Source organism: Mirounga leonina, unplaced genomic scaffold, assembly GCF_011800145.1.
Source record: "Mirounga leonina isolate KUSES-001 unplaced genomic scaffold, KU_Mleo_1.0 Mir_55, whole genome shotgun sequence".
NCBI classification, from domain to species: Eukaryota; Metazoa; Chordata; class Mammalia; order Carnivora; family Phocidae; genus Mirounga; species Mirounga leonina.
Genome location: NW_023270816.1, coordinates 6,559,299 through 6,573,019, shown reverse-complemented (window position 1 = coordinate 6,573,019; position 13,721 = coordinate 6,559,299). Strand labels below are relative to the sequence as shown.

General features: G+C 40.8%; 1 pseudogene; it reads left to right on the top strand.

The window, feature by feature from the left end:
* The first annotated feature begins 13,043 nt into the window (after positions 1 to 13,043).
* Positions 13,044 to 13,721, top strand: part of LOC118001926 — a 32,816-nt pseudogene continuing 32,138 nt past the window's right edge.

Sequence of the window (13,721 nt, the reverse complement as noted above, 5' to 3'; positions counted from 1 at the left end):
AATGCTAAATAACAGTCATGACAGGCAGGTATCTTTTTTGACTGTTCTTCACTTTAATGGAATGTATGTCTGACAATGCGCTGCTGCCTTTTGGGTCTACACATAGGAGCTGTTATAAATATTTATCCCTTATTCCTCTTTTAATCAAGAATGTACATTGAATATTAGGAAAAGCCTTCTCAGCACTTTTGGAAATGATCTCACCATTTCTCTCTTTAAATCTGAATTTGAATTCCTGAAATAAGTCCATTTTATTTATTTTATTATTTTATGATGCTCCTGGATTGTATTTGTAATATTGCTCATCTATGAGGATGATTGTCTCTGTGGCTTTCTCTGGTATCCTATTTGTGTTACGGTTGACAAGATAATGCCAAATACACAGAAAGAATTTAGAAGCTGCTCATTTTTTTTCTCTTTTATGTACTCTAGAATACTTCTGTAATGTTGGAATTTTGTATTTCTGAAGTGTTTGGTAGAATTTCCTTATCAAATAATCTGGGCCTGATTCTTTTTTTCAAAAAGTAGCCTTTGAAAAATTTTGTATTTCACATGCAACAATTGATCTCTTTAAATGTTTCCCTTTTGGAGGGTCAGTTTTGGTAAATCATCTGCTTTAGGGTCTGAAATTATTTATGCAGAAATAAGGAAAGTAACTTGTTATGATTCTTTAATTTCTGCTTACTTATAATTATTACCTATTATTTTATGCATTTGTGCTTTCCTGCTGTTTATCTTAACTGGATTTGCCAACAAGCTATCTATATTTTTGCTTCCTTTTTATTTTGAAGAAATATTCATTTTTATAAATATAAAAAAATAATTTTATTTTCATTTTAAATTTATTTATCTCTTCTATAGTTTTTGTATAATATGCAACAGAATCTGTTGTTATTAACTCCTTTCTTTAGCTTATTTTATTATTATTTTTCTACTTCTCCAGTTGCATTCACCATGCACTATATTCATCTTCCTTTGATGTGAATGCACATATTTAAGACTATGAATATTACTCAAGTCTGCAGTTTCTTGTTCCATAATTTCTGTGTGGGATTTATTTTCCTTATTTTTCAGATATCCTCCAGTTTCCATATTTATTTTTTTCTTTTCTTCAACAGCTGCTTACAAAGAATATATTTTGTCATTATCATCATGGTTTTTAATACTGTTTTATTCTTCCTTTACAGAGGATAGTGATTTCTCTTTTTTAATATCTGGTTTGTCTCAATATGATCAGAATATATTATGTATACAATTCTACTCTTTGGAAATTAGTGTGTGTGGCGGGGGGGTGTTGTTTGCTTTTGGTGATATTTTGTGAAAATTTTAATGATACCAGAAAAGATATATTCTATTTTATGGACATAATATTGATTGATTTCAATTAGATATCCCTTTTTAAATGTTACTTTTTGTCTGCCTGACTGTGAAGAACTATGGGAATGACTCAAAGTATCCTTTTACCCATAAAGTTTGTCTGTTTCCCTTAGTATTTCTGTTTACATGTGTGTTTATTTGTTTAACTTTTACTTTTTATTTATTTTTTTTTTAATTTTATTATGTTATGTTAGTCACCATACAATACATCATTGGTTTTTGATGTGGTGATCCACAATCCATTGTTTTCATATAACACCCAGTGCTCCATGCAGTACGTGCCCTCCTTAATACCCACCACCGGGCTAACCCATCCCCCCTCCCCCCTCCCCTCTAAAACCCTGTTTGTTTCTCAGAGTCCATAGTCTCTCATGGTTCATCTCTCCCTCCAATTCCCCTCCCCCCATTTTCCCTTCCTTCTCCTAATGTCCTCCATGCTATTCCTTATGTTCCACAAATAAGTGAAACCATATGATAATTGACTTTCTCTGCTTGACTTATTTCACTTAGCATAATCTCCTCCAGTCCCATCCATGTTAATGTAAAAGTTGGGTATTCATTCTTTCTGATGGCTGAGTAATATTCCATTGTATATATGGACCACATCTTCTTTATCCATTCATCTGTTGAAGGGCATCTCGGCTCTTTCCACAGCTTGGCTATTGCAGACATTGCTGCTATGAACATTGGGGGTGCATATAGCCCTTCTTTGCACTACATCTGTGTCTTTGGGGTAAATACCCAGGAGTGCAATTGCTGAGTCATAGGGTAGCTCTATTTTTAAATTTTTGAGGCACCTCCACACTGTTTTCCAAAGTGGCTGTACCAACTTGCATTCCCACCAACAGTGTAAGAGGGTTCCCCTTTCTCCACAAATCGGGTCTCAACCGATACCAAAAGATTGAGATTATTCCCTGCATATTCTCAGACCACAATGCTCTAAAACTGGAACTCAATCACAAGAAAAAATTTGGCAGAAATTCAAACACTTGGAAGCTAAAGACCACTCTGCTCAAGAATGTTTGGGTCAACCAGGAAAACAAAGAAGAACTTAAACAATTCATGGAAATCAATGAGAACAAAAACACATCGGTCCAAAACCTATGGGATACTGCAAAGGCGGTCCTAAGGGGGAAATACATAGCCATCCAAGCCTCACTCAAAAAAATAGAAAAATCCCAAATTCACCAACTAACTCTACACCTTAAAGAACTAGAGAAAAAGCAACAAACGATGCCTAAGCCACGCATTAGAAGAGAAATAATTAAAATTGGAGCAGAAATCAATGAATTAGAAACCAGAAACACAGTAGATCAGATCAACGAAACTAGAAGTTGGTTCTTTGAAAGAATTAGTAAGATCGATATACCACTGGCCAGACTTATTCAAAAGAAAAGAGAAAGGACCCAAATTAATAAAATTATGAATGAAAGGGGAGAGATCACGACTAACACCAAGGAAATAGAAACAATTATTAGAAATTATTATCAACAACTATATGCCAATAAACTGAGCAATCTGGATGAAATGGAGGCCTTCCTGGAAACCTATAAGCTGCCAAGACTGAAACAGGAAGACATTGACAACCTGAATAGGCCAATAACCAGTAACGAGATTGAAGCAGTGATCAAAAACCTCCCAAAAAACAAGAGTCCAGGGCCTGATGGATTCCCTGGGGAATTCTACCAAACATTCAAAGAAGAAATAATACCTATTCTACTGAAGCTGTTTCAAAAAGTAGAAACAGAAGGAAAACTTCCAAACTCATTCTATGAGGCCAGCATTACCTTAATCCCCAAACCAGGCAAAGACCCCATCAAAAAGAATTTCAGACTGATATCCCTGATGAATATGGATTCCAAAATCCTCAACAAAATCCTAGCTAATAGGATCCAACAATACATTAAAAGGATCATCCACCATGACCAAGTGGGATTTATCCCCGGGATACAAGGGTGGTTCAACATTCGCAAATCAATCAATGTGATAGAACACATTAATAAGAGGAGAGAGAAGAACCATATGGTCCTCTCAATTGATGCAGAAAAAGCATTTGACAAAATACAGCATCCTTTCCTGATCAAAACTCTTCAGAGTATAGGGATAGAGGGAACATTCCTCAAGTTCATAAAATCCATCTATGAAAAACCCACAGCGAATATTTGTTTAACTTTTAAGAATATTATTGCTATTTTCTTTGGTATAGGCGTTCTGTGACACCTTCATTGTCGTTTGCACTCTCTACTCTTTCACGTGCCTACATTTATCTTGTTTAATGTTGTTTAAAGTCTGATATAAAATCATGACCTCTGGATTTATTTCTGTCTGCATTTGCTAGCAATTTACTTATTCTTTTACTTTAGACATTTTGTATGTTTGTTTTCTTCATTTTGCCAATGTCTCTTGAATGCATTCTTCCCTATGTGGAACTGAATGTTGCTATGAAGTCCAAGACCAGTATGAACGCTTTATTCTTAGACGAATTTTTGCTTAAGAATTTTTGCCAGAAATTTATTTCCTTTTTTTTAATCCAATAAACTTACTAGGATATCTCTAGTATATCAATTTGTGTCAATTTCTCCTGGAATTCCACTTGTCCTTTCAATGTGTAGATTTTAATTTTCTTTTATTTGTGGCATATCTTCTTGTCTTGTATCCTTAAATATTTTTTCTATTATATTATTTTGGCTTAATCTTTTAGGGACCCCAATTATTCACATGTTGAATATCATGTGTCTTCCAATCCTATCTTTCTTATCTCTTACTGTGTTCTTTAGCATTGTGTATTCTCCTTTGTGCTGCTTCCAATAAAATATTCATTATGATGATGGTTTTATTTTTCATTTCTTTCCTATAGCTCTCACAATGCATGTTCATCTTCTTTCATGTCACCATTTCTGCCCTCAGCTCTCATATCTCTGCTCTCTGCTCTAGTTTTATAGAGGTTATTGCTTAGATTATTTCATCCTTGTTTTTTCTCTTATTCTTAAATCCATGGACATTTTTGGTCACAATTTTACTTTATTTTTTATTGTTTTTATTTTTTTTGAAGATTTTATTTATTTATTTGGGAGAGAGAAAGCACAAGCGGGGGGGTGGGGCAGAGAGAGAGGGAGAAGCAGACTTCCCGCTGAGCAGAGAGCCCAAAGCGGGGCTCGATCCCAGGACCCTGAGATAAAGACATGAGCCAAAGGCAGACGCTTAACAGACTGAGCTACCCAGGGGCCCCAGTAGCAGTTTTAATCTGCTTTGTGACATTTCATTTTTTATCGGCCATTTGTTTTTCCTTTTACCTTTATCCTTTTTTCTTGTAACATTTTTACACAGAATATGTTGTATTCTAATCCACTGATGCCCCCACCCCCAGACCAATTCATTATTAGAAGAGTCATGAGGCAGGGCTCTCCTACAGGCTGGTTGGAATTCTCTTTATAACACATCATGAGTTTTTTTAGCTTTTGGTCCTCTCCACACAACTGAGATCTAAAACAAACCACTTCTTGATTCTCATCTTCCTTGATTTTCTTTTATGCAAATAATTTGGGGAAACTCCTTTTCCCCTGAGATAAGACTTCGATTCACCTCTCCAAGTGCTCCTTATGCCTTGGAAAAGCGTGCTGTGCCAGCAATCTGCACTTACGGTCTCCTTGCTTCACATATTCTGGAATCCATCTTTGACCTTCAATGCTCTCTTTTATATATTGTGGTTTAGGTTAGTCATATCTCACAGTTTAACCAAGGTTGTGTTTTCCTTGTTCTCCTTTTTGCCATTATGTGATCTCTTAAAGGAAAGGAAACAACATCTTCCTGACTCCATCGTCTGATGTAGGGAAGTACCCCTCCCACCCCACACAGATCTTCTGAAAAACAGTTTTCTAACTTAGAAAATTATTCTTTCACTTAACAAGCACATAGTTAGAACTTAGCAAATATTAGGTGCTGCACAGGTGAAATGGCTGTGACCCACGTGGCTATGAAAGCCAGGCTTTCAGTACCGCACATGGGACTAAAGGATTATTGGGTGGGCTCTGCCTTCAGGCCGGTAAAGCCTGAAATGACAGGAGACCTGTGGACTGAACCATACCCTATAGAAGTAAACAGCTGAATTTCAACAAATCCATATATGATCAAAATCCTGTCCGGGAGCCAGCAATTTACTTTGGTTTGAAATCTAAACCCCAGGCAACAGCTGTTTCTGACCCTCACCCTAGCATAGAGTCTTTCTCACAAATGGCCCTCACAGCTGGGAGTTTAAAACAGTCTATTCTTTCAAACCAGTTGTTCCCTAAAGCATTTGTCCCGTTTGCCCGGGATTTTCCAGAGTCGGGACCAGCATTGCTGGAGTCGGGCTGTTATTACATACTGATGCCCAGGTCAGCTGCCAGCCCAGGGCCAGCCGTGGATCTGAGGCCTGGCCCAAAGCTATCGACTTACTTGCAGCTGTCCTTACCAGAGCCCAGTGGGCCCTCGGCAGAATTCCCCCGTGTGTTTACAACAAAGCTTTCTCTGACATGGTGGGAACACACACTAGGCTCTCTGCTTCCTTAGTGTGCAACTCTGAGAGAGGGGAAATACACTCATGTTCAAATAGACTATGTGAAATCGATTTCTCATTAATGTAAAAAGATTAAAATGAGGCAAGAAAACACCACGCTCTTAACAAAATAGGTCTTTATTTAAGCATCTGGAAGGGCTTTGCAAACATTTTCAAATATTTTCAAACGTTCTCCTATCTTAGTATTCCCATAGTGGTTGAATCGCTAGAAGTTACAAACACTCCCATTTAAAAAGCCAACAGGGTGATTGATTACCTCAGGTGGGAAAAGAGCAATGCAAAGGATATTATGCAAGTGTTTTTGGACAAACAGCTATTTCAACACAAAGGGAGAGAGAGGTTCCTGATTAGGCAAGCCCTGATAATTAAGGGTGACCTTCACTGAGGGAAATTTATTCAATTTATCCAGTAGTTAATAATGGAAAGTCACCTCACCTGAGAAGGATGCATGGTAAGCAAAATGAGGCTCTTCGAGGAGCCTGTATAAATTGGAAACACTATTTTGACTCAAGTTTAGTTTGATGAGACCAGTGTAGTAATAAGTATTTTTTTTCCTTTGCATGCACGTGATTTTTTTCAGACTCTTAGAAAATATTGTTTTTAGAATATTACTCAATCTCTAAACCCCTTAAAGTTTAAACCAATGTAAAGAAGACTCCCTCTGTTCAAATGCCTTTTTCAGTAAAAAAAAAAAAAAATCCCAAGACATTTTAAAGAGTCACTAAAATACATGAATGTGCTTGAAGTTGAAGCAAAACAAATGTAAATGTGTGCAACAGAAAGACTAGATGTTCTGAAGGTTCTTAGAATCATTTCTAAAACTAATAGGAGTACATGATTTGATGAAAAGGATTCTTACCGACATCTACTTAGTTTAGGACTTTAGGAACCACGTTAGGGACCCACTCCATATATGAACTACTAATTATTTTTGAAAGAGCAAGTATAACATATGCAAATGGCACAGATTCTTGTGATTCAACATCTTTTGTTCACAGTTTCTGGAAGAAAAGTAAAAAACATCCTCTTGCTAATAGTAGCTTCAGGAACTATCTACAAGGACATCATCCCTCTTTACATAAAATCCTAAGAACTGTTTTCTCCCCTCTACATGTGAAAGCCTGTAAGGTAATGCTTTGCATTTATTTTTTAAATAACTGGCAGGTTTTTTTTGTTTTTTTTTTACCACTTCTTTTTTATTTTATCTATTTGACAGAGAGAGACACAGCAAGAGAGGGAACACAAGCAGGGGGAGCGGGAGAGGGAGAAGCAGGCTTTGATCTGACTCTCAAATGGTAACTCACATTTCCAAGGCAGCGATGTGGGGGAGGGACTCTGATTTACTCGGGCTTCACACACAGTAGGACCTTAATACATGGTTGTCGGGGGAGGCTCGAATGTTGATAATGAAATAGACCAGCTTCAAGCCCTGCTTGGAAGCACAAGACAAAAGCCCTCACACTGGACACAGATGGCCCCAGTTGTCCCCACCTTCTGGTGCCCATGCCCTTGGGTTACACCGTCCTGCTGGATGTGGACCGAAACTGCTCGCTCGCTTCTAACAAACAGAACATGGCAGAAGCCATCAGATGTCTCTTCTGAGATCAGAGACTGTGGCTTCCATCTCAGCTGCTTCCCCTTGCCCTCTGTCAGGTGGCTCACGCACGGGGAAGCCACTGCTATACTGGGAGGCGGCCCCGTGGGGAGGTCCACCTGAGTAGGGTTGGAAGCGGTTCTCCCTGGGTGGAAGCCTGAGGTGGTGGTAGCTCTGGCTGTCACGTTGATGGAAACACCCTGAGACTCCCGGATTCCTGAGCCGCAGAAACTGGTAGAATACATGAGCATTCCCACAGGCTAAAATACAGACTAATGTGTTAGTAGCAATAGAAAACAAACATATATACCTTTAAGCAGAATGTTTCCAGTTATTCCGGGAGAGCTAACAAAGAACAGCACGTTCAGGTGCTTCAAGGTACTTAGAAACCTCATTTTAGAAGATTGTTTCACCCTCCCTGACACTGTTGTTCTCAGGACCCTCAGGAACCAATTGAAAGATGGGAAAGACTAGCCTTTTGAGTGACATTTGGAAGCACCATTGAAGGACTTTCAAAGTTAATTAACAGAAGCAGGTCAAACTTTGCCCTCCCCACCACCAGGATCACCAACCTTCTTGTCACCCTCCTGGTCACACTCAGCCACAACCCTGGGGCAACTGGTCCCTCTACTTCCCCTCCCACCATACCCCATGAGATCAGCTGTAAACCTTCGGCTCTGTGTCACGTTTGGCTCTGCCTCTTAGGTCTGTGTTTTGCCACGTTCTTGTAACCTCCATCAGGAATTGCATTTCCTGTCAAGCTTCATCCTGCGACGTATCATCAGACAACTTCTCACCAACATACACCCTATTAAACCTGAAAACGACTCCACTTCATGAGTCCTTTTATTATCTCAAGCCTGTTCTCACATGTACATGCCTCGTGCTCTTCCCTCGAGTGAAATGCCCTGTACCTCCTTCCTCCTAATGCACAGCCATGTTCATCTTCAAAGCTCAAATCCAAACAGAATCCCTCTGACAAATGTCCCTTCTCTACTGGTCCACTTGGTATCTCCTTGGAGTCTGGAAGCATAGACAAATGGAGAGTGTCAGGATGCATGATTTTGTTCTCTCCTCTTGTCAACTAAACTGTAAACTTGCCGATACCAGCCCCTAGCTTTCTTTTGTTCCCAGCACATTCCCTAAGAAAACACTGCACACTCTGGACGCTAAATGAAGAGAAGAGAAGATGCATATTATTACCTGGGTATACCTGTTGTGTGCCAGATAATGGACAAGTGTAACTTCTTTAATCCATGCGGTGATCCCCTGAGAGGCATATTTGTGTCTGCATTTAACAAATAGGAAAATAAAATTGAGTAAGACGTCCAACTTCACCCTTCTGGTAGAGCAGGAATACGCATGTGCGGCTGGAGACTGCCGAGCGTGTTGTTGTATTTGCCACACCACCCAGCACAAAGCTGAGGGCTGAACTGCACTTAAATCGGCGTGCTTCACCATGATGAAATGCGGGGGCAGGGGGGCACAGGAATTAAGAGCAGACCCTGTGGAGACTACCTGCCTGCATCCAAATTTCACCTTCACTCCTTCCCCAAGCAAGCCCATTAGCTTCCCCGGGACAGAACTCACCTCTTTTCAGGGGGGTAGAGCCACAGAGCACAAGAATTAAGGAGCTAATGCGGATGTGGTGCTAAGCACTTTAGAAATGGCAGATTTCTCTTCTTGTCTTGGGTCTGCCTTCCCACCTCTCTCCAGAGCAGCTTTACCAGAAGGCGTACATTCTGTGACTTTCAAAGCATAATTTTTTAAAAACATGCTTAAAGGGGCGCCTGGGTGGCTCAGTTGTTAAGTGTCTGCCTTCGGCTCAGGTCATGATCCCGGGGTCCTGGGATCAAGCCCCACATCAGGCTCCCTACTGAGCAGGGAGTCTGCTTCTCCCTCTCCCTCTGCTGCTCCCCCTACTTGTGCTGGCCCTCTCTCTGCCAAATAAATAAATAAAATCTTAAAAAAACACACACATGCCTAAAGTTTTATTGCTTTTTATTTGTGACTTGCTAGATTATTCCCCCTGCTTATTGTATTTACTCTGTACAATGAAGTAAAAACCAGAACTCATCCAATCAGAATTTTCCCAACTACCAAGCTGTGTGGAGTGATTCAAACTCTTAAGAGCAACAGCGATGTTTAAATTATGGGGAAAAAATGCATTTTATTCCTGTGAAGACAAAACAAACAATGACAGCATTTTTTTAAGATAGACAACAAAGAACAGATAGATAAGAGAGAGAAATGATAGGAGAGAGATGATAGATGGGTAGATAGATGATAGACAGACAGATAGATAGATAGATAGATAGATAGATAGATAGATAGATGATAAATTATTGAGAATGAGAGGCTTGAACCACCAACAGTGAAATGCGGATATGATACAGCAGACATAAAGCAGTAGCATTTTTGGAGGTAGAAGCATCCCTAGATTTAGTCAAGTCTCTGCCCCATCCCACCCGACCCAATGTTATAGATGAGAAAGCTGAGCCTGTGGGAAATTGGCTGTCATATTCACAGAGATAGTGACAGATGGAACCTGAGACCCATTCCCTTCACCCACGATCGGGCTTTCCCACGGACTCATACAGCTGCCTCGCGGAGAGAAACTGAGGTCTCGCATTAGCTATTTCCATATCCTCGTCTTGCAATACAGCAGCCCTGCTTACTTCTAACTCCTCCGTTATACAGAATCATCTCACTCTTCCCAAACGTTCACTCTTCCGCCCACAAAACTAGCATTTAGACATTTCTTCTACTGGCACCTCCTGGTGGCCCATTATTCTTCGCTGGCCACACACCCTGGCTCCTCAGCCTGGGTAGGGGTTTCTGGCTCTGGCTGACTCTTATTCCATTCCAGAAGTTTTCTTAGAACAGGAGAGACTAGATAACAGTGTTTGCTCGTCTGTCTGTCCTTACACAAACACCTCTTGTCCTGTCCTGTCCTGTCCAGCCATGCATTGTTCCCCTGCTTCATGCCAGGCAGCCCTGCTCCCCATAGCTCTGCCATCCCCCATTCTCCTCCCTCCTTTGTGTCCTACTCTTTTGTAGGGTCTAAGGGACACCTGGAAATTATTATATGAAAGATTCTGAGATTTCTTGCCGTGTTCCAACGGGTTTCTCTCTACATTTAAATGTGTTCTCTTTCGATCCTTTTCCCCCTCACTTACGTTCTCTGTGTGCGGTCTCACGGATCGCCGTCTGCACATGATTGTACCCAACTCTTCATACTGCTCAGCTTCTGTTCTGTCACTTGCACACAGCTGCATCGTGTGGTTCCAGGGAGACCCGGATCTGGTAGCCGGGGATCTGATTCTTCAAGTAGCTTGTATGACCTCCCCCCTCATGGCTCAGTAGAGTTAGCAAAACTACTTGAGAACGGGGTGTCACCAAAGCTTCTGAAAAAATATTGATCTAAACCTTCTGGTAAAATGCTGTTCTGAGAATGCTTATTTTTCAACATTTCATTCTGGGGAAAAAAATAAACAATAATTCTACCACCTAACTTGAAAATTTGGGAGGTTGAGGGAAGGAAGTTCTTACTTCCGCAAAGAGACCTTGCCCACGTCCCATGCTGAATAATGGAGCTGTGACCAAAAGTCCAGCCCTTCCCACTTTCTAAACCAGGAGTCAGTAAACTTTACCTGGAAAGGCCCAGAGAGTAAATAAGGTTGGCTTTGTGGGCCACAGGTCTGTGTAATGACTTGATTCTTTGTTGGAGGAGGAGGCAGCCATCCCCAACATGTAAGCAAATGGGCCGGCCGTTCTGATCAACTTGGTTTATAGAAACAGGCAGCAGTTGAGATTTAGCTTGCAGACTGGGGATTCAGACCCCTGCTCTGAGCCAACACCATATTATTATCAGTGGGAGCAACCACCTAAGGAGAGCGGCAGACACCTGCCACAGTCTCAACAGGCAAGCAGAACACAATCGCCCACGGGCTTGGGTGGAGTTTCAGTCTCAAGGATGAGACCCCATTGGAGAGTCAATTCAAAAAGAATATCAAAAGAGAGCAGTGGAGAAAATACTCCGCACAGAGAGGGGGGTAGAAATGCTACATCAACCTCTGTGTCAACAGCCTGCTTGACTTGGATCAAAGAAGAGACCAGGAGGAGGTCACTGGTACCTCATAAAAGAGGCACAGATATGGAAGCTCACCCTCCATGGATAAAGATCTGGAGAGTTGAAAACAAATGAGATACATGGATGCCTGGTGGCATTTAATTCATCTTTTTGGGGCTGCTTCCCCAGGTCACATGACTTTGGAAAGCATCTCTCAACACGCTCATTGCCCTCATATTCATCCCCCTCCTCCTCCTCCTCATCCTCATCATCAGTATTTGTAAAAGTTGACCTTTGTTAAAACATTATGCTCTCCACTTTACAAGTGGTATTTAATTAATCCTCAAACACTCCTGGAGGTAGGGATATAAAATGTCATTCACATTCTGCAGACAAGGAAGATGAGACTCAGTAGTTAATAACCTGACAGCAGTCACATCACTGGAAAGTTCCAAAGCCCAGATTCAAATCCAAACCTCCACTATCCAAAGCCCATTCTATAAACGAGACAAACTAAACCACAATGTTGCTCCTTTACTTTGCAATATGGCACATGAATCCTGCTCAAAGATGCTCATGACTAAAATCCTTTATCACCATCTGGGCCCATCATGAGCATATTGATACCACAAATAGCAGTAGATTCAAAAGAACACCAGCCAGTTCACCCTTGCCAATCCCCCTCTGCAGAGGTGAAAGGTTAACAAGCTCACCCGTGGTGCCCGGAGCGGAAGCATTTAGTGAACAGCTGGGAAGACCTATTGCCCTTACACTTTAATGCATATGTATAGCATCGCCCTCACCAGCCCTCCTGCATTTGTTTGCAGTGGGTTTTTTTCTCCACAAGGAGACTGTAGAAGAAGCCAGCTGGAGGGCACACAGGCTCCAGCCCGAACTGTCTCTCTTCTTGGAAATAACCCTGCTACAAAACAGAATCTGCTCCTAAGGGGATCATAAAGACTGAATTCTTCATAAACTACCAGAAATAAAATTCACTTTAAAACAGATATTGCGAAAAGACTCCCCATTACCTGGAAATTGACAGTGGGTGGACTGGGTTTCCTCAATTAAGCAAAACCAGTTTAGGTGCATTGATCTTCCTAGCAGCCACTGGAAGTTACAAATGGACCCTGGTGGGAAACAGACCAGAAATACACCTTTGTTTGTTGTAAAGGGGGCTTTTATTCTCATGTGATGCCCTTTGGAATTAGCAGGGGCCTGGCTACATTTCAAAGATGAATGAACGTCTTCTTGTCCAGCTGGACCTACCGCCCTGGCTGTGGCTATGCGAGACCTTGTTCTCTCAAGTTTGCCAAAGTCCAAGATGGTGCCTTAAGGACATAAGTTTGGCAGTGAACTAAGAGGGCAACCTTGAATATAAGGTTGTGTTTACTCTGACATAGACCATCCCTCCTCTACCTAAGAGCCTTAGTTGTGAACGCACCATGCTAAAAAGAGAGAAATGTCACAAAGAAGAGTTTCTGGCCAAGCAAATGGAAAAGGTAAAACCAATTCAGAGTGAAACTGCATTAATAAACCAGTTCAGAGTGAACTGCATTAATAGGTCTTCCCAGCTTTGTTATTTTCATGTGCTGCTGGAAAATGAACATAACCAGGCCCACCTCTCCTGAGTTTTGAGTGTAAATTGCCTCACTGTATGTGAATTGTTCAACGTGGCCCAAATATGCTATTTGCAGAGATTTGACTGTAAAAATTATGTTCAGGGAAAAAAAATGAGACTTATGACTTGAAATATAAAGATTTGGAAGTACAGAATGATTGAAGGTTTGGATTTATAAAAGGTGACTGCTTAGTTTCAGAAGACTTTGCCCAGGCATTCTGTCACTAGAAAGGGGGATTACCATTCAAATATCATGTGTTCTGATGGATCTAATATCATAATCAAAAGTATTTTGATGGATCTAAACCACAATAGAGTTTTGCATGCCTGATGAATTTGAGCTTGAAATAATGAACTACAGCCTGGATGAAGGCAGATCTGACTTTCTGTTCCCCCTTTCATCACCAAGACCTAACCCAGTGCCTGCTCCTGGTTTAAGTTTAATATATTTTTTAAATGAGTACATGAAAGAAAAGAAAGAAAAAAGAGAGAGAAAGAAGAC